This window comes from Pinus tabuliformis, chromosome 9, assembly GCF_031772625.1.
Source record: "Pinus tabuliformis cultivar Carrire ecotype Pingquan chromosome 9, CPIR1, whole genome shotgun sequence".
Lineage (NCBI taxonomy): Eukaryota > Viridiplantae > Streptophyta > Pinopsida > Pinales > Pinaceae > Pinus > Pinus tabuliformis.
Genome location: NC_142307.1, coordinates 1,786,182,205 through 1,786,208,342, shown reverse-complemented (window position 1 = coordinate 1,786,208,342; position 26,138 = coordinate 1,786,182,205).

Sequence of the window (26,138 nt, the reverse complement as noted above, 5' to 3'; positions counted from 1 at the left end):
TAGTCAATAGCATCTAGGAATTTTCGGAGAAAGCAATCAAGAAGCCAATAAACCCTAAGGAGCTGGAATTGTATGAGGAATTGGATCCGAAGGAAAAATTGATCATCCTAGATGGTGTCAAGGACTCAATACCTCATTTGTCTTGAAAGAACATTACCCAGGAGATGTAGGAAACTCTTCAGAAAATTTTCTAGAATAAGAACAAGAACTGAGAATTAGTATTGGAGAACAATTTGAACGCCATAAGGATGATACGGGTGAAGGGGTAACTTCATATCTGATGAGGTTATCTCAAGTTCAAGATGAGCTTACCACCATCAGTGTGACTAATAAAGGTTCGTAGTTGGTGAGAATTTCCGTGAAGGGGTTTGCTCTAGAGTGGAAGCCATTCATCAAGGGAATCATTGCTAGGGACAACCTTCCAGATTGGACTAGGCTGTGGGAAGACTTCATTCAGGAATATTTGTGAGATGAGGCTCTTTGTCTGAACAAGGAGGCTCAGATGATAATGTGGCACTTGCAGTGAGACTAAAGGGAAAGTGAAAGAAGTTCTTGAGTATTATCAAGTGTTTCAACTATGGCGAGATGGGCCATTTTTCGACAAAGTGTCTGATGAAGAAGAAAGGGAAGCAAGTCCCACGTGTTGCCACCTTTTTTTAGATAGATCTAAGATGATCTATCTAGGAGATTAGAGAATGAGAACTTTGCTTTGATCTCTCATTTCTGAGAAGCTACCATCGACGAGGTTGCATGGTACATGGACGATGGAGTGTCGAAGCATATGACAGGGTCACAAGAGGTGTTTGAGACTCTAGCTAAGAGGAACTCATAATTACACATGGTGTTAGGAGACAAGAGTTAGAAAGATATTAGAGGATCAAGAATTGTGCCATTCAAGACAGAGTCAGGTCAGGTAATACGCATTCAAGATGTTCCTTTTGTACTAAGACTCAAATATATAGTGATGTTTATCTGAGCGATTGAGTAGAAGGTGATTGAGGTCTTGTTTTACAGTGGGAAGGTAAGACTTAGACCCAAAGGTTGTATCTTTATGGGTATCATGATTGGAGTTAGAGAGAATGCTCTATATAAGTTGACATGCAAGCCTTTAGATCATGAGAAGAGGAAAATGTAGAAACATGTACAAGTTCCAGAGAAGCAGGTAAATGTTTCAAAGGAGAAGCTACAAGTTCTAGAGAAGAAGGTCGAGGTTCCAGAGGCTCAAAGGGAGTCAAGTTCTAGATGGATTTTGCAGCTTTAGAGGGAGACTGTGCAAACCAGGAACAACATGTGGTTAGTGGGGAGAAAAGGTGCTTCTACATGTGGCAAGAGCGAGACATGGAAAGACTAGAAAACATTTACATAGAAGAAGAAGAAGAAAGAGGCTTGTAGTGATATTGACACTTATGAGAGAGATGTAGTCCATGATACAGGGTTTGTTGCAGTCATGGGTGCTAGGAGTTGGGCAAGTGTTGTGAGTAGTGATAGTGATTATGACGAGTTACTTCCTAGTCTTTGAAGTAACTCCCTCCCTAAGAGGGAGTGTTAAGATTCAGTAGCTTGGGAGGTACTCCAAGCCCTAAGGTTTTTGTTTTGGTGGTTGAAGTGCCACAAAAGTGCTTTATGGGCTTGGAACCCAAGCTTGGGGTTTTTTACCGATCATTATGTGGCCAAAAACAAGACGAGGTTGAGTGATTTGACAGATGGAGGTGTTAGAGGGCACTTAGAAGAGAAATGGGCAACATAAATCACTTAAATTTGAGGTCTTTGATTTGAGATATTAATTTTTCTATGTGGCTACTAGGTTTGGACTTGTAATGTTCAAGTCAGTTAGGGTTATTGTGGCCCTCATGATAAGTTGTGCAAGCCCACAAGGAAAATTCATTAAATCCCTTAAGAAATGTATAAATAGAAGTGAAATGTGAGGCATTTGAATACATCCCAAGTGCAACATTCAAATCAATACATCATTTGAAAGTAGCCAAGGAGCCTAGGAGACAAGATAAGGATAAAAAGAGCCACATTGTGGCTTTTCTATGATTTTTTGTGAAAACAGAGTATAGTGTAGGCATATTGCATCTTCAAGTGTAAATCTAGGATTTTCTGTGAGTGGTTTGTGGCTAGTTTTCTCTTGTATTTAGTGGCAAGTCTGTATAGAATTATGGATAGACGGTTGAGCTCTGTTCCATTGTTTGGATAGGGCCAAAAAGTGTTAACAGGGGTTGGAGATTATCACTACAACTAGTGTATAGCTTTATCAAGTCAAGGGAGGTGTTATCACCCCAACAAACTCTCCTAGGTTGTATCTCAGAGATGCTCGGGAACATTACAAACTCAACAAAATGTTGGAGATGGATGAATGGAAGGACTGATGCATATTCAAGCAAGATAACCACTTCTACTATGCTTAACCTCAGACATGGGTGAACACCCCTAGACTACAAGGCTTTAGACCACCAATCACTCACAGTTTAAGGAATAGGTGAAGATGGAGAATACTGACCACACTAACAGATGCACAAGACCATGTGATGGCCGCCTGCAACTAGTAAAGAGGTTTACAAATCTATTTCCTAATGCACAGATAGGATGACAACTCTCTGGCACTAAGTAAACAGAAACCTGCATAGCACATTCAATGATACATATTAGATTCTAACACCGAGGTGGGATGACAGCCCCTCTAATGCTAAATGTCAAGAGCACATGAGAGATGCATAAAAATCACAGCCTGGAACAAAGAAGAAGTAGAAAGTGAGCAATTAACAACAAAAGAAGCTTATATTAGCTAAAAATGAAGACCAGACGCTGCAGATATCACAGTAGTTACAGTCTCTAGAAGTTGAACCTTACATCAAAACAACAACCATCAACCTTCATTACATCTGTGCTCTGAGTATATATAGAGGTTGATTACAAAAATATTTGCTATCCTATGTGTGGAGGGGTCATAATGGACCACCAACCACATTAACTATCTAAAATGGGCCTCTGCTATGATCTGCTGCTTTAATGAACAAAATTTGACATTCTCTGGTACTTTGGTGTACTCCTTGAGCAGGTGGAGTGTTGTATGAATAAATTTCCATAACTGCTGAAGGCGTTTAAGTGTCGAGGCTTTCCTTTTTCTCTTGGCCATTCTATCTCTTGAATGCAGTGGTTGGGGAGTTACTGTGCCGAGTACTGGGTAGCTGATCGCTTCATCCTTCGGGTGTACAGGGTGGTTATGGACGTGAAGATTGCATGACAGATGCATGGGTGGGATGAGAATAAACATCAACCATTAGATCAAACAAACGAACGGCGAAGATCTATTTTATAAGAGGAATCAGGAGATGTGGGATCGGGATAAACGAGGGCTGTAAGATCTTATACGGGCAGATCCGATGGTGATCGCGGGTGGAAGTTGCGTGGGAGATAACGAGCGGAGGAAGGTACGAAGGGCGGTAAGCGATATCCCACGCACCGCTATCAGGGGACGGTGGTATTTGTATAGAGGGGTTGCGATCACGTTAAATGCGCGACATGTAGCGGAGGAAAATTGCTTTCCCCACGGGTTAATGCACGGGAATATTTCAGTGGCGGGAGGTGCGACTACCGTCTGATCGCGGTGGGGATGATCAGATAGTGGGGATTAGTCGCACATGTTTTTTACCTGATGTGATGGATGCGACAGTGACAGCAGCAGTAAAGGTGCAATATCAAAAGAGTATGGTCGTATGGGTTTAAACTTCGCGCCTAGGGGGCCGAAAGAGCATATGCTTTTAAAGCAATATAGAGGTGAAATGGAGGAAAACACCTGTAGTGGGGGCTAAGTAAATAGGAGTTTAGGTTGAATTTCGGGGTAAAACAAGGATAGCGAGGGTTATGGGTTTATAAGGAAAATGAAGGAGAAGAGGAAACAAACTACTGTGAGCCCCTTGCAAGCATAACCAGCACTGCCCAACCTGGTTTTATCCATCAAATTTTGAAGAATATAGTAGAGCTAACATTGGCTCCTTCTGGGGATGAGATCCTCCCTGTGAGGACTCAAGAACCTGTAGATCAATGCCTTGATGATGGAAAACAAATTAACAAAATTCCTAGTGTTCCATTGGGCATGGAGTCTACTTTGCTTACACTAAACTGATAAAACAAAATATTTACAACTTTAAGGCCAAAAGACCTTAAATCACATAAATTTTCAGAAAACGCCCATTAAATGGGCCATCAAAAATTGCCTCTCCACCCATACTTTTCAGTATGAAGGTGTTGTTCCCTGGAATTTGAGAAATGATAAAAGGCCCTGTCTAGAAAGCATCAAACTTCCCATGATTGCTTTCTTTTCTTTCAGTGCATCCCACTTCAGAACCAGATCTCCAACCTGAAAATTATCTGATTTTGCCCCTTTGTCGAAAGCCTGCCTGTTGTTTTTCTGATGTGCTGTAGCCTTTTCAGCCAATTGTTCCCTGATTTGGTGTACCTCTACTAAATTAGTGATCCTTTTCGCCATGTCTTCTCCCTCACTATGTTCTTCTTGCGGGAATTTTTCCACAGGGTGAATTAACTAAACTGGGAACACAACTTCAGTGCCATATACAGGCTTGAATGGAGAATTCCCTGTGGATTTCTTAATGGTCACTCTATCAGCCCACAGTGCATACTTTAGCTTAGAATCCAAATTCTTTTTGTTGTCCTCCAACAACTTTTTAATTATCCTTATCAGACTTTTGTTAGAGGATTTTGCTAGACCATTTCCTTGAGGGTAATATGAGGTGGAATGAATTAGTTTAATACCCATTGAATCACACATTTCCACCAATTCTTTTGCCCTGAAGGCTGCTGCATTGTCTGTGACTAATTTATGTGGGCAACCAAACTTGGTAAAGATATTTTCAACTAAAAACTTCATGACCACATTATGATCAGCCTTCCTGGTAGGGATTGCTTCAATCCACTTAGTGAAATAATCAGTGGCTACTAATATCCATCTATGCTGGCCATTGGAATATGGATTGATCTCTCCAATAAAATCCAAGCCCCACTGCTGAAAAGGTCCTTTTGGTTGAATTGGTTTTAGGGGCAGGGACTTCAATTGTTGCTTTCCTTCACATCTTTGGCACTTGTCACAAGATTTAACAAAAGAAAATACATCAGAAAATAAGAAGGGACAGTAATATCTAGCTCTAAGTATCTTGTGTGCTGTATTTTTCCAATAATGGTGTCCTCCACACATGCTGGAATTAAACTACTGCATAACTTCCATTGACTGTTCTTTGTCCAGAGACCTCAAAAGCACTCCAGATGGATCCCTCCAGTAGAGCAGATGTTCATTAATGCAATATTTAGTCGTCCTAAGCTTAATAGTTCTGGCTTGACGTGTGCTTAAGCCTGGAGATATTTCTAGCTTGAGTAAGAATTTAAATATTGCAGAATACCAATCACAAGAAGCTAGATTTTTGGCCACTGACTGCATTCTCTCTGGTTTAGTTGCTTCCTCTTCTATTTGACAATTTTCTTCATCTGTGCTTATGAGATTTATGTCCATTGTTCTACAATTCTCTTCAGATAATAATTTGGAAAGACCCTGACCTCTGACAAGTTTGGTGGGCTTCAGCTCTATATTAAATTCAATCATCTTTGCAATCCATTTAGCCCTTCTTCCATCAGCATCAAGTCTTGTTAAGACGTCTTTTATTGCAACAAAAGGTAAATGTGCCTTTATCTTGGAATGTAGAATGTAAACTCTGAAAGCTTTCAAGGATTTGATAAGAGCATATGCTTTTTTTTCAATGATATCATACCTCAATTCAGTACCCCTTAAGTTTTTGCTGAAAAATGCCACTGGATGCTCTGAACCTTCTTCATCTACTTGCAATAAAACTATTGCAATGGTGTCATTAGATGAAAAAGAAAATATATGGAACTCGTTGCTGTAATCTGGATTTATTAAAGTGGGAGCCTCCATAATAGCTTTTTTAATGGACTCAAAAGATCCTCATGCTATATCAGTCCATTTGATCTCTGACCCCTTCTACAACATGGAGGTAATATGCTTCACTAATTTTGAAAAATTTGTTTAAACCTCCTCACAAAATTTATTTTACCCAGAAAGGATTGGATATATTTCTTAGATCTTAGGATAAACAAAGTTTGTATTGCTCTTACTCTTTCTGGGTGAATTCGGACACCTGCAGCAGAAACAATATGTCCCAACAGCTTACCTTCTTCTAAAGAAAATTGTGATTTTTTAGGATTGACTAAAATCCCAAATCTTCTGCACTTCAGAAACACTTTTTTCAAATGTTGCAAATGGTTTTTATGGTTGCTAGAGTATACTATTATATCATCTAGGTAGATGAGGACAAATTTATCCTTCTCTCCCACAAATGCTATATCCATAATTCTTTGAAAGGTTGCTCCAGCATTCATCAACCCAAAAGGCATATTGGCATACATAAAAGTGCCCCAAGGAGTGGTGAATGCAGTCTTCTCTTGGTCATCTAGATACATAGCAATCTGATTAAACCCTGAAAATCCATCTAAGAAAGACATTACTTTGGCTCCCGAGACCCTTTTCAGCAAATGCTCCATCTTGGGTAGAGGATAGTTGTCTTTCCTTGAGCATTTGTCCAAGTTTATGAAATCAACACACAGTCTGATTTCTCCACTTTTCTTCCTCACTACCACCAAATTGGCTACCCATTTTCAATATCTGAGAGGGACTATGATCTTGGTAGCCAACAGCTTTTTAATTTCTTTTTCAATCAGAGGAAGAAGCATAAGATTTATTGGTCTGAACTTCTGCTTGAAAGGAATGGTGTCTTTCTCCAGAGTGATTTTGTGCTGAATAATCGTTTTATCATAGGTTTTTAGGTCACTATATTCCCAGGCAAACAGATCAACAAATTGCTTCATTACATTGCAGTATTCAGAACTTTGATCAGCAGACAGATGCGTGGATAGATTTATGTATCTTAGCTAACATGGACTTCCTATATCATGCTTACAGACTGCAGATTGATCTTCTTTTTGGGCAGCCTTGTAAGACACATCATTGTGGTCAAACAGTCTTTCTAAAGGAATTAAACCCTTAGGAATATGATTGCTATGAAGCTAGACAATGCTATTTTTTCCAATTCTATTTCTAAGCTGGGATTGAGGGTTTTCTTCCAAGGCTTCATTTTCTTGGTCAATTTGCATTTCGAAAAACTCATCAATGACTTGCAGAAACCTATTTATTTCATCATCATCATCAAAAACTTTCCAATGCTGGACATTATCAGGCAAGAATGGCCTATATTTCATTTGGACTTCATATACTAGTCTGGGAGGCATGGGAGGGATAAAGATGCTAGCAGAAACATCGAGGGAATCAGCAAGTTCATTTTTGGCTCTAGGGATATATGAAATATAGAAATTATCAAAGGAATCTTTGAGTCCCATACCTCATCTCTGTATGCTTTCATCCTTGGGTGCTTTGCCTGAAATGTTTTATTTACTTGCTGAATGATCAGATCAGCATCTCCAAACACCTTTATGTTCCTGATTCCTCTGCCTTTAGCCGCATTGAGACCCAATAGCAGAGCCTCATACTCTGCTATATTGTTTATGATTTGAAAATCCAACTTAAAAGACAACTGTGTGCTTTCTTGTTCTGGAGATATCAACACCACCTCTGCTCCTGCAGTCTCCCTGGAACATGCTCCATCAAAGAACATTTCCCAAACCTGACTTTCTTACACTTCTTAAGCCTTAACTGTTGCTTTCTTGAGTAGCATTGATGCCTTTTGAGATTCTTCTATTTGGAGAATACATGCTCCAAAATCAGTGTCCACCGCATATATGGGATGATTAGTAGGATTATTCTCATCACTAATGATGTATGCCAACTGTGCTTCTCTATACAATCTCCTGCTTTCTCCTCCAAAAAATGGGACAGTGGCATAAGATAGATCATTCTGTAATGTCCCACCTAGTCTCTTAATCCATCCTCTGGACAACAACATGCCAAACTTGGGAGGGACATCTGCTACCACAATATCCATCATCATACTCTTCATGGGCAGCTGAGTTAAGGTAATAGCCAGGTCTTTGATTAATCCTAGGCATTTCACTTTCCTTGAATCAAAAGAGAATAAATCATGGTATGGTATAGTGATATCAAGGCCTAACTCTTCCGTGACAGCTTTGGGCATTAGATTGTGGATGGCCCCTGTATCTAGCAGGCAGTTGTGAAGGACTTTGTCATGAATGGTCAAGGAGACATAAAGAGATGGAGAGTTATTATCAGCAAGTTCAATCATGGGGCTAAGCACAACTACAGGCTTATCATCTTGCAAATTGACAGAGTCAGTGGAGGTCTGTGTGGTTTCTAGCTCAAGGGCTTCTAGGATAGGTTTTCTAAATACTTCACTCTTTACCAACTCTACCAAAGGCACAAATATTTTCAACTTCTGAACTTCTGACTCAAAGCTGAAAGAGGAAAGTAACTTATCAGAACCTCTTACCTCTTGAACTGGAGCTTTGAGGATGACTGGATCAGCTGTTGGTCTTCTCTACCTAATATTTTGTGACTCTGTTTGGACAGCATTGCTTTGGGCAAGATTCTCCTTGACAGCTTTTGCATTTGACCTCAAATTATATCTTGGTTGTTCACCAGTCTGCAAAACAACCTCTCTGTCCCATTCTTGACTTATTTGGTCCTGCAGAAAAGATTCGTCGTATGCGGATAATGTCAAAAATGCAGCACTGCCCTTATCATTCATGCATTGAATTTCATCCTCATCTTCTTCAAACTATTCCTCGTCCATGACTACATTCTAGAAAGGAGCTTTAACTTTCTATTCTTCATTTGGTTCTTTTACCCTCTGAATTATTTGTAACTGTTCATTTACTCTTCTGAATGGATTTGGATTTCTTGGAGCAAATGTGTTATGTTGCCTTGTCTTTTTTGAGTTCTGCTCAATGTTCAACTTAGATATTTCAGCAGCGAATGACTCTATCATATTAGCCATTTTGTCTAATTTGGGTTCTGAAGATGAAGCAGAGGAAGTAGAAGCCTAGCCTCTCTGCATCCTTCTGTCAGCTTGTGTTTTGAGCTTTTCTGCAACCATGATATTAGACTCTACTTCTAGGGCTGCATCCTGCATTTCTGCTACAGTATCGCATCTTCTTTATCTCAATAATAGGCAGAAATCAGAGTCAAAAGCATTGGCATAAGTGAGTTTGGCAGAGGTGGGGGTAGGCTTTACCTCAGTTGGTATCTTACTATACATACAATTGAATATTTTATTAAAATCAGGCAATGATTCCCCATTTTCCCTCTTCAAGTTTCCAAACTCAGTATGGTAATATAGTAAGTCCTTTTTATCTCCCAAATGCTTCAGAAATGCTTCATCTAAGGCTTCAATATCAGCTATAGATCTAGGGGCTAGTTCTCTGAACCACTTTCTCACCTCTCCATCAAGGCTCTAGACAAAAACTGTCATCCACATATCATTTTCACTTATGTCTAAGTTATCAGCATAACTATAAAAAGCCTCAAGCTGTTGTTCTGCTGTCACTCCCTCTGTACCAGTAAACTTGGGCATATATTTCTGATATTCTCCCACAAGCATGGGATTCAGAGGAACAGGCAAGACCAAATGACCATATCTAGCAGAAACAATTCTTTCTATCTTAGTAGGTGCTTGCTATCCTGCCATGACTGGGATATGTGGAAGAACACTGGCAGATTGAGCAGTATGAAACAATGAAATGGATGACAGAGACAAAGGGATGTTATGGACTGTACGAGAAGCTTTCTTTGGACTGAGATTGAAAGGGGAACTGAATGAGAAAGGAGCATTATTAATCTCTATAGGTAATTCTTCACTAGCAATACTAGGCTCTATATCTTCAAAATGTGTATTTCCAACTAAAAACTCCTCATGCAGAGATAAATAAGATTTCTTGGGCTTACCTGATCCTGATGCTCCTTTCTATGATGTTTTCTTTGGTTTAACAATCTTCTCAGGGTCGGGCACTAATTCAGTTGGTGCTTTCTAAGGATTTCTTCGAGTATGTCTCACAAACTGAGCGAGAACTTCAATGTGGAGTCGCCAAAGGTTGGTCTTCCTCCAATGGAGTCACCAGATAGATGATTACAACCAGAAATGTGCCCAGAATTTGTCTAACATCAAAATCTAGAACTATGTCATCTCCCAGGGAAGCTGAGCTTTAATCTCCTCTCCCCGACAATGGTGCCAATTAATGTTATCACCCCAAGAAACTCTACTAGTTTGTATCTCAGAGATGCTCAGGAACATTACAAACTCAACAAAATGTTGGAGATGGATGAATGGAATGAATGATGCATATTCAATCCAGATAACCACCTCTACTATGCTTAACCCCAGACATGGGTGAACACCCCCAGACTACAAGGCTTTAGACCACCAATCACTCCAGTTTAAGGAATAGGTGAAGATGGAGAATACTGACCACACCAGCAGATGCACAAGACCATGTGATGGCCGGCTGCAACCAGTAAAGAGGTCTGGAAATCTATTTCCTAATGCATAGACAGGATGACAACTCTCTCGCACTAAGTAAATAGAAACCTACATAGCACATTCAATGATACATACTAGATTCTAACACCGAGGTGGGATGACAACCCCTCTAATGCTAAATGTCAAGAGCACATGAAAGATGCATAACAGGCATAGCCTGGAACAATAAAGAAGTGGAAAGTGAGCAATTAACAACAAAAGAAGATTGTATTAGCTAAAAATGAAGACCATATGCTACAGGTATCATAGTAGTTACAGTCTCCAGAAGTTGAACCTTACATCAAAACAACAACCATCAACCTTCATTACATCTATGCTCTCAGTATATATAGACGTTGATTACAAAATTATCTGCTATCCTATGCGTGGAGGGGTCATAATGGACCACCAACCACATTAATTGTCTAAAATGGGCCTCTGCTACGATCTGCTGCTTTAATGAACAAAATTTGTCATTCTCTGGTACTTTGGTGTACTCCTCGAGCAGGTGGAGTGTTGTATGAATAGATTACCATAACTGCTGAAGGCGCTTAACTGCTCAAGGCTGTCCTTTTCTTCTTGGCCATTCTATCTCTTGAATGCAGTGGTTGGGGAGTTACTGCGTTGAGTACTGGGTAGTTGATCACTTCATCCTTCGGGTGTACAGGGTGGTTATGGACGCGAAGATTGCATGGAAGATGCATGGGCGGGATGAGAATAAACATCAGTCGTTAGATCAAACAAATGAACGACAAAGATCTATTTTATAAGAGGAATCGGGAGATGTGGGATCGAGATAAACGAGGGCCGTCGGATCTTATACAGGGAGATCCGACGGTGATCGCAAGTGGAAGTTGCGTGGGAGATAACGAGCGGAGGAAGGTACGAATGGTGCTAAGTGGTATTCCCTACACCACTATCGGGGAACGGTGGTATTCGTATAGACGGGTCGCGATCATGTTAAACGCGCAACATGTGGTGGAGGAAAACCGCTTTCCCCGCGAGTTAACGCGCAGACATATTTCAACAGCGAGAGGTGCGATTGCCGTCCGATTGCAGTGGGAATGATCGGACGACGAGGATTAATCACACGTTCTTTTTAACTGATCTGATGGATGTGATAGTGACAGCAGCGGTAAAGGTGCATGGTCATAAGAGTATGGTCGTATGGGTTTAAACTTCACGCCTAGGGGGCCGAAAGAGCATAAGCTTTCAAAGCAATATAGAGGTGAAATTGAGGAAAACACATGCTACGGGGGGCTAAGTGAATACGGGTTTAGGTTGAATTTCAGGGTAAAACAGGGATAGTGGGGGTTATGGAGTTATAAGGAAAACGAAGTAGAAGAGGGAACAATCTGCCGCGAGCCCCTTGTAAACATAACCAGCACTACTCGACCTATTTTTATCCATCAAATGTTGAAGAATATAGCAGAGCTAACAGGAGGCATGCCACAATTTTTGGAGGCCTTTGGGAGGTGAAAGGAAAGGGTAATAGAGAGTTGTTATAAGCCCTAACCATTTAGCCTAACCTACAATAGATATACATTAGATTTGAGGTATGTAGATTTTGTATTTAAGTTGAATTGTTGCTAGGTGGATGGGTCATAGAAGAAGACATATTATATTGGACAGTCATGGACTCTTGGAGGGAAGTGTTAGAGTGGACCAAGTTGTCCCTGAGTGAAACATACTGAAGGACTAAGGTGGATTCTATATGAGGTAGAGGATTGAGAAGCTCAATATTTGATCATCCATAAGAGAAGTATTGTACAACCCAAGTTCATTGTAGATGGAACTATGATTAGCTAGAGGGTAGATTAAAGAGTTGAGTTCAATGGATTAAAGATGATGGTGCATTGATAGAGGAAGTTCTATAGATAATAAGCAAAGGAGCCGTAGTGTGTTCGGAATATGACAAAGAAGTTGTGATTGTGCGCTACATCATATAGATCGTTAGTGTATATTTTTCTTGTATTCTTGTACTAGTGGATGGTATGATGACCATTATTCCTTGTACAAGAGCCCTAGACTGTTGTATTATCAGTTTGATTAATATAATAAATTTTGGTTTTTTATTAATTTTGTAAAATGTTGTGTATATTTCGTGCAGTAGTAGATTTATTGTTGTATATTATTCCATTGTGAAATGTAGTCTTCTTGTGATACTTGGATTGGTAGCCTTAGTGATTTAATATTCTATCTTCGACTCCAATATCATCAAAAAACAACATTTCAATTTCTATTCTGGCATCTTGCATTTGGGATCTCCTAATGGTTGATATACTAGCCTCTCTTCCTCATTTTTCTCTTCCTATATTCACTTCTATCCTATCCATGACTCTGTTGCAATATTTCCATCCATCGCTCTTATTCCCTCGCATTTCCTTCCTCTCAAATTCCACCCAGTTTCATTTGTATCTCTCACCAATCATAAAAAATTCTGAGAGAGAGGGCACACTCAAGAAGTGGTTATTATTGTTATGGCCTAAAAGGTAATTCTCAAGCTTGGGCCCAAGGCTAAGCCTTGGTATCCAGCTATTGGGAACATATCCCATTGGTGGCACAACAAGATATATCTGATATTGACTAAGACTTAGCAAACTAGAGGAACGTAATGTTAGATTTTGATATTTTGGTGGAAGTTGAGAAATGGGTACCATATTTTGGAAACCTAAGAGCTCCTCCAAATCAGTATTTTCACATGGTTCATCTATATTAGCACATCAATAATTTTCTTTGAAATGGTCTATTTGATTACAATGAAATCAAATATGATATCCTCCTTCAAATGGACAATCTCCACCTATTGTATCAAATCATACATGAGAGGATGCAATGAATGGAGGTTGTATTGCTTCCTAACAAAGCACACCCACCCTTTGGAAAAATTGTGCATCCAAATTGAGGTGGTTAATGGCATGGAATCCATGTGGTGAAAGATCACTAGATTTAAGCTCATTAATTATTTTATCTTTAATTTTTTTGGTTCAATGTTTTGATGATTTTTTGGTTTTCACGGCTTTCACAACCACATTTTGTAATTATTATAAAAATGATCATGTTCATGCTCAATTCATACTATGGTTTATGATGACATTAAGTATAAACGCTGACCAATTTCCTTAGTTTTCCTTCCCTTTTGTTAGACTAAAGCCAATGAATTTCATTGTTTATAACATCAATTGTATATATTTTACAATTTAATACATTTTTATGAGCTTACAAAAAAAAACTTCCTTAGGTAAAAAATTCAAAATCATATTTGAAAATTGGATATTTGGAATGTTCTAAAAGTTTTTTTTTCGGAAGAGGCCAAAAATAACAAGTTTCAGGAGAAAGATACTTATTGAAGGAAGAAGCAGCAAGTAGACATGGTGAGGGAATTGGAAACAAGAAGACCTAATGAAGGAAAAAAACAACAAGCAGAGTTGGAGAAGGTAAGAAAAATAAAAAAACCTAGTGATAGAAGAAGTAGAAAGTAGACTCAGTAAAGTAGGTTGGCTCCTATGAATAATTGCAGTAATGGGGATTGGTGTTTCTTATAGGTTGGTGCCTAAAAATCTTATAGCAAAGGGGATTAGTGTCTCTCATAGGTTGCTTCCTATAAATATTGCAATACAGGGGACTATTGTCTCCTATAGGTTTGTGCTTGCAAATATTGTAGTAGAGTGGATTGGTGTCTCCTATAGATTGATGCATACGAGTATTACAATAAAGGGGTATAATGGCACCTCTAGGTAAGCTCCTACAAATATTGCAGCATCAGGGATTGGTGCCGCTTGTAGGTTGGAGCCTATAAATATTACAAGAAAGTTGATTGTTGTATCATGTATGCTGTGGCCTACATATATTGCAACATAGGGTATTGGAGTTTCTTGTAGGTTGGTTCCTACAAATAATATAACAGACTAGATTGGTGTATCCTATAGGTTGGTTCATACAAATCTTGCAATATGGGGGATTAGGTTGATTCCCACAATATTTATATCAGTAAGTTAGTGCATATAAGGATATTTTATAGAAACATTTCCATTTATATCTTGTATTCCATATGTGAGATTTTTTGGTTATGACTCATGAATATTTATATAAATAAGAAATTATCTTATACTATTTCACCCCCTCCCACTTCGTATAAGTGTGAATCCATGAATGATAACCTTATCAGATAATCAACTGTGTGCTTTTAGGGTGGTCAAGTGGCTAATTAGAGGATAGTGGTCGATTAGTATAACCATTGATTCAATGATAAAATCAAATAACTAGATCATTGGATCAAATTGAATAGTTAAACAACTGACATGAAGATATCTAAGAAGATAGCATGGATTTTCTACAAATAGTTAAAATGATTGAGCCTCATCATTGGGCAAACTCATTTGTTATCAAAGGATATTAGTTATATTTCATACCTATAAATTAAGGACCCTATGGTTTGAATATCATAGAGAGGTATATGACAATGACAATCATATGCTTGTCCATTGCATTGTGATGTTCTAATTTTAATGAATTGTGACTCAATGATATAAGGGTCTCTCTAGACACCACCCATCACATTAGAGCATTATTTTCTCTTTTGTTTATTCTATGATTAGATTCTTTATTTTTTTCTTTGTTTCTTTGGTTCCCAGTATCATATCATACTACAACATTAAACCCCAACATTTATGTCGACATAGAAGCACACTAGACGAAGGAATTTATGAGGGAGTTTTTAGTAGAAAAGAAATCCTCCTTTCGGTGATTTGGGAATGAAATGTTGGTGCTTAGAGCTACTATGTCTTCAAGATAACTTTCCGCTAAGAATTATTTTTCTTTGGACCCCGTCTACGTCAAATTCAGTGTCTCATTTTTCTTAGTTCTCCTTGTTGGTCTAGGCTAGGGGGTGAGGTGCCGCAATTAAATACATACAATGGGGTGGAAATTGCTTGGTCTTAGTTGGTTTCTTTTCCATCCTATTTTCTCACAAACAAATTCTTAATATCTTTATTGAAAATTCCCTATTTAATTGTACATAGTTACAAATTTCCTTTCAATTGTGTTTAAAGGATAGATTGTTTCTAAAATATTCTTTAAATTCTATGTACTTGTATGTTTTTTATTGGTATCAACTAATATGTACTAATTATGAAGCCTAGAATTGAAGTAATGTTTATCCCTAATTTTTCTATTGCAGAAGTAGGGAACAATTTCTTCTCAAATTGCAATTAAGAAAGTTGTATGTGTTACTAATATTCAGATATATAATCTTTCTACTAAAGCTAAGAATGCATGGCTAACTTCTCACATGTGTTTGTAAATTTAAAAATAAATAAATTTGTGTGCATCATTCTTGTTCCATTTCATAAGCATTGCTTTTTAACATGATAATACTAGGAAAGGGTAGTTTGTTGGGTGTTTCACCTTAAATTGGTAATATTTATCTCCACACAATCAACCAGCTATCAACAATTTTACTTTTGCACTTGATTTTGTATTGAAATTCATAATGTAACAAAAGCAATTTTCAGTTTCTCGAGAGTGACGTAACATCTATATGTATATTTGAGCATTGATGTGGAAAATTCAAATTTTGTTTCTAAACTATGTACCATAAATTCTTGTAATTATTGAAATATAAAGATATATATAATTATCTTTTTTTTTTCTTTTTTTCTTTCTTTCCTTTTTTTTTTTTTTTTTTTATGTTGTGGTTCACAAACACCCTAGTCAACAGATGGCGCTACGTCCACCGAAAAATATGGGTTGATCGACCTTGAAGGGAATCTAGCCCCGCGGCCCACTAGGAAGTCCTGAGCCCAAGGGCTTCAGGCAAATTGGACCTTGTGACCTCCCAATGGGGAAGCACTCATTTTGACCAACTAAGCTAACCCTTGGGGCTTGATATATATAATTATCTTATATGTATACTGTAATATATATTTTATCAGCCTAACATTGTATGGAGCATAGTATTTTCCTATTGTGGTGGATGTTCGATTTCTCTTCATGGTAACATCATGACGCCCAAGAGATAAGATAGTTGTCTATTAGACATCAATTTTGACAAGGATATGGCATAGGGATGTCTATGAGTTTTCTAATGCATTTTGGTAGTTCCTTATGTTTAGTCAATTTAATGTCTTAAATTGCTCTACATAAATTATCAATCCGGGTATCGTAAACTGATGAAGTGTGGTGCACTATATGTGCTTAGTTAACCTTTCTCTTACTTCGTTGTTTTATAGTTTATGTTCAACTCTTCCTAAAACTCTGCTTCAAACACATGTGCTGTGTAAAGCACGATTAAGAAGTAGTCAGAAATAACTTGAAATGAAACTGAAAGCAAAGAACTTGAAATGACTTGAAAGTAAATGACCACTTCCAATGGCACTAGACACCATTCATGCTGCTGCAAATAAAAGAAAAGAAAGTCACTTTTAAAACCAAAGATAAAGATTATCTCTCTCTAACTCGATGCTTCTAAGCACATGTACTGTGTAAAGCATGGAAAGAAAGTAGCTTAAGTGGAATTATAAAAGTGAGAAAAATATGCTTGAAAGACTAATGATAATAATTTGCTATTTCTAATTCTCTACTTCAGCCATATGTACTATGGAAAGCATGATTAGAAAGTAGTGAGGAAATAGTCTAGGAAGCACTTTAAAATCAAAACTTCTACTTTAAAGACTAGTGGTAATGATTTACTCTTTCTAACTCGATACTTCAAAGCACATGTACTGTGTAAAGTACGGAAAGAAAGTAGCTTAAGAACAGTCCAAAAAGCACCCAAACAAGCTGCAAGTTAGTGATATTTTGATCTTAAAGGATAACAGTTTATGATGAAGATCATTTATGTGTTAGCAGCTCTTTGAGAAATAAAATTAAAAATCAGCTATAAAAACAAAGGCAGCAGCTTGAACCTGTCAACTTCAAATACCATTAGTTTGTAAAGCAAATACATAAACATAAAAACAAATCCCGGGAGAAAATAAAATGCAATAATTCAAACTGTACAAGGCAGGGGCCCCCTTCTACCTATGAAATCAAAGCATACTTAAAATTGCATGAATGAAAATCTAATCTACCTTACATTCTACAAAGCAATATTTACAAAATGAAATCTAATCTACTTACATCCTAATATGCTCCATGACATCTACTTCACATCTCCTTCCATGTTGAGAACATCAAAGCTTTATTCAATTTCTTCAAAAGTGCAAAGTACAACAAAGCTCTCCAAAGAGAGACTAAAAAGAGACTAAAAAGACTCCAAAAAGACTCAAAAGAGACTCAAAAAGACTAAAAAAAAGACTAACTAATGAAGGAGAAAGATCTCCTATTTATACAAAAAGATGAGAGCCTTCTCATTAATGATAATCCATGAATCTCTCCCTCTACCTCTAGAGTCCTAATCAAAATAGGAACTGATAAGACACATGTCTTTTAGAGTTACAATACAATTAGGAGATGTGACACATATCCTCATGATCCCATGATTCTTTCCAACCAAATTCGAATTTGGCCTTAGAGTGCCACATAAGGGTCTTCTAGAAGTCTCCTTTCAACCTACACATGTCAACAAACTCAACCCATTGGTTAGGTATAAGCATATGCACATTATTTTCTAATGTTTAACCATAAATTCACTTAAAAGGCTTAGAAATAATAAATATTGGAAAAACATAAAGGTAGCCCAATGATAATGAAAGTGGGATGAATGTGGTGACATAGTAGTGAAATGGAGGTGAAATGTAGGTGATATAATGGACATAATAGCGAAAGTGTAATGCAAATGAATGACATTTTCAAGACTCAACACCTTAGAGACAATTTTTAGCTACTCCTTTTCTCCTAATATTTATCATAATTTATGTAAGCGATTTGCATTTTGGTAGTTCCTTAGAGACAATTTTTAGCTACTCCTTTTCTCCTAATATTTATCATAATTTATGTAAGCGATTTGCTTCTAATCCCGATTCACCCTAGCTCATGTCCCATAGTATGTTAACTAAATTTCCTTTAAAAATTAAATAAAATCAATTTTTATGAACCAATGTATTAAACTGATAATAAAAGCACAAAGCCTATACTTGGTCAAAAATGCCAAATTTTCCATTTCTACTCCCTCTTATATCCTATTACCATCCTCTTTTTGTTCACACCAACTATGTTAGGGTCCCTTTCTACTCCCTCTTATATCCTATTACCATCCTCTTTTTGTTCACACCAGCTATGTTAGTGTCCCTATGCTCATGAGCTATGACGTTGTTCAATTTAATGATTTTCCTTATTTTAATGACTTAATTGAGCTAAGGAAATAAATTTTCTGACAAGGGTAGTGAATCTGGTAACGACGACATAGATCTAGCAATCCAAATCATTTATTTTTATATATGCGAAAACCGAGGGAGAAATCCATCAGATGGGTTTTGTTGCCAAGTTGTTCGATATGGATCGGTGTTGGTTGAATAACTCCCAGGATGGATAAAGGGAGTACGAGTGCAAATAGCGTGGGTATTGCTATATCATGAAAATACGTTATTCATGGCATCCAAGTCAGCATGTCAGAATTTTCCTCGACGTTACGCTTGTCTATGTTCCGACCATGTAGTAGTTTATAAAATAAAAAATTAGGATTTAGTTGTTACCCAACATGCTCTCCGTTTTTTTGTACGTAAACTTCATTTAATGTACAAAATAGGGGGAGTTTTTAAGGTAAATCAATAGCTAGAGTATGTTGACAGTCCCCAGTTATTGTTCGCACTAGTCTATGAGACATATAATCTGCTATGGAGTATTATGGAGTATTAAATTGGTTTGCTCTGGAGATTGAATAGCTGTGTGCATTATAAATTGATGACAAGTGTCTATGGATCATTTTTCATGATTTTATTGTACACTTGTTGCTCATTTGTTAATATTGATGGTGTTTCTTAACTTTCATTGCATATCAAAATACTTATCTTGTAAGTTGTATTTACGACGTAGATTAGTAGATAGGCCCATACCTAGTTGGAATTTCAAAGTCGTTTTAGCTTCAGGTAGAATAGCTTAATGGAATTGTATTCCATTTTTGTAATTATGATTTCCAACTATTATCATCCTTAGCTTCAGTTATTAAATTATTACATGTTTTTCAATGTAAAGTGTGGATTCCCTATAATCATGAGACATTGAGGTTGACGAATAAAGGTGCATCATAAGGAATTGGGAATCACAATGCTAAGGACTATGGCTAGTATTAGTCAAGTGACTTTATTAAAATAAATAAACCGAGTGGTCAAATACATACATGTAGCATTTACTTTCTGCTTAATTGTATTTTGTCTTTTGACTTTGAAGTGTTGATTTCCTGTATAGAAGTTAGACATTGAGGTGGAAGAACAAGAGCACTTCTCAAAGCATTGTGAATTGTATACCCATCGTTTTCCTTAGTCCCAAATGAAGTATGTTGGTAAGTACTAGTCATGTGTCCATGTTAACCTAGATAGATTTTCAATTTATATTTACATTGATTTTTATGGATAATACACATATTAGAAGCATCAAATCATAGTTCTTTCTAAATTTGAAAATATTTTGTGGACTATTTTTACACATACAATACAAGATTTCTAAGTTTATGGCCCATGATTGAAAAAAGGAACATAACATAATTTAAGGAATTAAATTTCTTGACAAACCTCACACATTATGGGTCATCTATTATAGCTTAATTTGATAATCCCATGAGACCGCTAGAGAAGCATTTAAAATCCTAAGATGTTGCATATGGCTCATGCAAAACCTAAAACATAGTTCAAATTAGCCTTCCAATCCTCATAGGACACTAGAAAACAATGTTGCAATGCTACCACTAACCTACAAAAGGCGTTGAAAGCTCTTACCTTTAAGACAGAGTGTTTATGTGGCTAGGGTTTTTGGAGTGAGAGGATAAGGTTTGAAGGGATAAAAATAATGGTCAAAGGGAGGATAAGCATTAAAATACCATGTCAAATCAAGTCAAATATGGCTATATTCTTCACTTCAACCTCTCCAAATAAACTATAAAATAAGCACCCACGATGAAAAAAAGGGATTAGGAAAATGTGAAAGTAGCATTATGTTGTTGGGATAACTAAAGGAATCCAACATGAGATAGGCCTACCTACTATTAGCCTAGTTAAAATTATTGGTTAGAGAAGGAACCTCTAATTGAAGATCCCAAAGGTACTACATTTGTTGTAAGTATTGTGGTCTAATGAAATACCAATGCTTTCCCCTTGTCACTTTTTTGTTATTGTATGTAAATGAATGTTTGTTTTCTTATATTTGAATATGATTTAGCTTATAGTACTAAGATTTGCATGCAAAAGTAGAGTTTGGATACCTTTTTTTGTATGCTTGTAGGTAATAGTTGCTATGAGTTAAGGAAAAAACATTTGGAGAACAACGCCAATCATGAAAAGATAGAACTAGCCTTCAATGGTAAGCCATGTCCCTATTCTCATCTTGTTCCATTTTACAAATCAACGAGTGTAGTGATTAGGGGTAAGTAAGTGTATAACCTATTGTGTGTCATAGATTTGTAGATGGATCTATGAAAAAGACTCTTCTGAAATAGAGATATGATATAGGAAAACAGTGAAGTCGCGAGGATTTAGTTTAGAGAACATAACAAGTAAAATTAGAAAGAAGGAAATGTAATGTATAACCTTTACCAAAATATTTCAACTTAGGGGTTTTCTATTTGACCTCCATTCTTACATGAGAAAGATAACATGCATTGTTTTAAGAAATGCTAAAGAACGTAGATTAAGAAGACTATGAAAATCCTTCTATAATTAACTATGTATCCTATTATTTGTATTCACTGATTTTTTTATATAACTCTTGAAATGACCTTATTGATAGTGATATCTAAACTATACCTAATATTTAATCATTCTCAAATTATTAAATTCATATAAAACATATACATATAGATGATGGCAATCATAACATGATTTAAATCAGTCACAAATGATTAAGGACCATTCCACATCCATTTTAAGTCTAAATATATTAAGAATCTAAACATGGTAGAATTAAATTACATCATAACTAATATTAAAAACTATCTTTAAAAATATTTAAAAAATCAAATTTTCATTTATAACTAAACACCATGAAATAATTTTCCTTTATAATTAAGACCCATAAACAATAACTTTGAATTTTGATTTATGCATTAACAATTAAACATAAAAAATTACTCACTCTAAAAAGTAAGAAAGTTTCTAAGAAGTAAAATTTCATCACTTCACCAAAAAATAATGCATACTAATGTAAAATACCCTTAGTGAAATGTCATTTAGGTGAACTTATTTTTCCCTGCCCTCCGGGCGGAAGGGACTATAATAATTAATTTTGGAGAATGTATAAGTTGTTCATGAAAACCAAAACGAAATTCAAGATCTTAGATCAAAGTTTCATGAAATTATAAATTTCACTTTCAAATTTTTAATGGGTTTTCATGATATTAATGAAAGTTTAAAGTTGGAGGTCTTATTTTGGCCTGTTATGAAGGAACTTACCATATTAGAAGCTACGATATACATTGGCTTCCAAGGCTTTGATGAACAATTTTTTTATTGACAAAGTAATGCTAAGATTACCAAGCATTACTTTCTAGGACTATCGAGTAACTACTTATGGTTTCCTTTCTTGACATTTGGGTGATCTAGGACATCTCTCTCTTGGTGATGTATGACATCTAGGATTTTAATGGTGAGCACATATGCCATTTTCCAAACCGCCATCTTTTGGTTTTATATTCCTGGTTCCTAGCTTTGTTCTTGGTAGGTGCTTGCTTATCTTTCTGAAGATACATCTTTTTTTTTCTATCTCATGATGCTAGCTTTGTTCTTAGTGGCTACTTGCTTATCTTTCTGAATATAGATAATTATGTTTTCTATTCCAGGTTGTTGGATTTGTTCTTGGCAGGTGCTTCAAAATGTTTGAAGGAAGGCAGAAGGAAGCCAATGAAGGAACCTATTGTAGAAAATATCTATTGGAGAAATATCTGGCTATCCCCTGATGGGCTAAGGTATTCCTACAAAGCACAAACACTCTCATCTTACCATTTACATTTTTTTTAGTAATTACTACATTTCTAAATGATAGACCTTGCAATATGACAAAGAATGAAAATAATGTGGGTGTTAGATTGTTTCTAGTAACTCCTATTTTTCTAAATGATAGACCTTACCATATGACAAAGAATGAAAATAACGCAGTTGTAGGAATTACATACCTAGAATTTGTTAACAAGGTTTCCTCAATTATGTATGCGCATGTTACAAGAAGTATAGTTTAGATAGCCTTAGAAGATATATTGTATGCACTCATCATTGTAGCTCCATATTTAATCATGTATGTTTAATAGACTAGATCACCCATGAAGGTATTTCAAATTTTAAAAACCTTTGAAGTCGTTCTCCTCCACAATATCCCAACGATGAGATAGGAGATTGATGGAGGTAACCTCAAACAACTTAGGGTTCAACAGCTAGCCCTGCTAAACCAAAGAGGGCTCTCTCTATAAAACTCACAACCAAATATGACGGGAGTAGGAAAAAGATATTAGGCTAGGTGTGTTCAGCTCTAGGGTTGTGAAATTTAGGGTTTTGTTGGATCACGAGTCAAAATTAAAGAACTAGGTCAAGTCTCAAGGGTTCAGTTGTAACAGATATAAAGGAGCAGGGTAGGTATGCCTTTGTGATACTTTGGGGTTTTGTCAATGTATTGTAAGGTGGAAAAGAAAAGATTCAAAATGAGCATGGAAAACATGAATTAATTTATGAGAAGACAAGTAAAATTAACATGAAATTCCTAACAAAAAAGAGCTTAAATTTAAGAATTATGTTTAAAACCTCTTAGGGAAATCAATGAAGAGCATAGATATGGAAAGTAGATGAAATTATCACTCATATAGGCTATTAACAGAAGAAAAGAATTATCACAAACTCATACCACAAGAATTCCTAGATAATAACTACAAATGGCCTTTGATTTCCTATAAAATATGATGAGTACAAGCTCAAAGACTTCCACTCACTCATGTCGAACCCCACAATGCTTCAAAATATGAAGTATTTATACAATTATTTACAGAAAAATATCTTGAAAAAAAATTCAAGATTTGTTACAAAAGTTCATAAAAATAGATCAAAGGTACCAAAATTATCATTTGGATAATCTCTGATGTTGTTTTGGGCATTCTGGTGTAACTGAGGCCTTGAATAAACACTTATGTTAGTCTTGATGACTGATGAACTGTGTTGTTTTTCCATTTTTTCTGCATTCCATTATAAAAACTATTGTAATGAATGTGCAATGTTGGCTCCCTCTGCTGCTTAAAACGTGATGAAAAGGTCTTCAATGTCGTTCAAGTGGTGACAAAGTGAGTGATCTTGTGCTCTAAGAATGGAGGTCGTGGTCTTTCAGTTGAAAAATTACATGAAAGACAACGAGATATCGGAGCCGAGGGCGTGAAAAACTAAACTGATATTTACCATGAGGAAGAGATATGATCCATCAATTTGAGTTATCTGATCCATGGTGACTAGATCTGAGTCATTGATTTGGGCCTATTATATATCGCAATCGCAACAAAGAGAGGGTCTCTTAGCCATGTTCCATAGTGTTTCACAGACAGACCAGACCTGATAGCCTGTCAAGACAAAATATATAAAATATCACATCCGGTGGGACTTAACAACAAACTCGGACCTGAAATTTTTCAAAATCCAATTCCAGATGTGGAGAAGGAAGCTGCAGGGAAATAACTTTAGATTGGTGTGATCATCGGGGGCTGGGACTTATCACAATCGGGAATCGTGACTTATCGCAATCGGGAGACAAGACTTATTGTTGGGGCCAAGTCTCATAGCCAAGGGCCGGGAGTTATCACCGGGGCCGAGACTCATAGCCAGGGGCCAGGACATATCACAATTAGCGAAGCACTATGCGGGGGGAGGGACTTAAAGTTTATGCGATCGCCGATTATGGGGGAAATTGGCAAGGACTTCATCAGCGAGCAAGACTGATTGGCAAGCGGGATGGGGGGTTGATTGCAGGCTTCGACCTTTAAAAGGATTTCAACATAGTTTAAATGGGTAGAGCTAGACTTAATACCAAATGGAATTTCGGCTAGAGAGGGAATTTTAAAAGGGATTTTGGCTAGAGCTTCAATATTAAATGGATTTTGGCTAGAGTTGGAATATTAAAGGGACTTTGGGATAAGGCTAGAGTTTGGGAATTAATATGAACAAAGGAAAAATGGGTTTTGACTTAAGAGTTAATGATTTTCTCAAGGAAAAAGGGGTTTTAGATGGAATGAGCGGATTTATGAGGAAAGTTGAGGGATTTATATGAAATATGAATGGGGATGTTGAAAAAAGTTGAAATCTCCTTAAACATTTTTCCCTATTACTACTCCTATAAGGTCATGACATGACCCCTATATGACTCATTGATGATATGACCAAGACACTCTTTATTGACAAGGAGTGATAACAAAACCATGATGGCATTAATTTACCTTGAGAATAGAGAAAGTAGTAATGACCTAGAACCAACCAATGATCAAATTTTATTTGAAAATATATCATTTTAACCTAGTAACCCTATCAACACCTCTGAAAGATTACATTTGATCGTTGGTGACTCGCAAGACTAGTAGACACTAACAGTGGCTCCATATGTTGATGGAAGGTACTTTAGGAGGTATCAGGAACATTGTAGACCAAGTAGCCTGGTCCATTGTGCAACGGAGTCAAAAACAAAAAAGCTAAACTCAATATTGAAAACTAACCGACAAACTGAACTGGCTTGACACACTGAAAGAAAAAACTGACTTAACTCTAAAACTGAATACTTGACTGAACTTACTTATGGCAGCAGACCATCGAGATCTTAGGGCCTTCACCTTCGGCTTAAAATCGTAATGGAAACCACCCACTTGCTGAAGATATATATACAATCATTTGAAATGATCCATCCAACGTAACCAATCGAGCAAATGGCTACTTACTTGAATCCTGCTCACACTTTCCTTTAGTAAGTAGAACGGACATAAGATAGTCAACTCAAAGTGTCCACTAAACAAGCATACATGATCCATAAATACAATAAAATGCATCTCCCTTGATGACTATAGTAGCTCGACAAAAGGATGTTGAAACTCGTGAGTGACTACCTTTTATTGATGATCAACAACAAGACAAGAATCTCTTTCCTTTTTATACATTGGTTGTTTTATAAAATGATGTTTGTCATTCTCAAGTGAAATAGATGTAGACTACAAATTGTTTGATGAACTTTGTAATGACACTCCTGCTGAACAAGAAAATGAAGCCAACTGCCTGATCGAATTCGTGTCATCTTTGTTTTGAAGCTCATAGTTAACTAATGGAGAAGCACTTTGATTACCGATATCATCCAGAAAATCAGCTATTAGGTCATGGAGAACTTGAGAGGACTGTTGCAACTTGTCATACATTGGTTCTAATGGGACTACATGATTTTCTATAAGCTTGTCATTCTTTGCTTCGGAGATATTATCAAAATTTTCCTTCAAAAAATGAAATGAATCAAAACTTAATGGTACAAAATTTT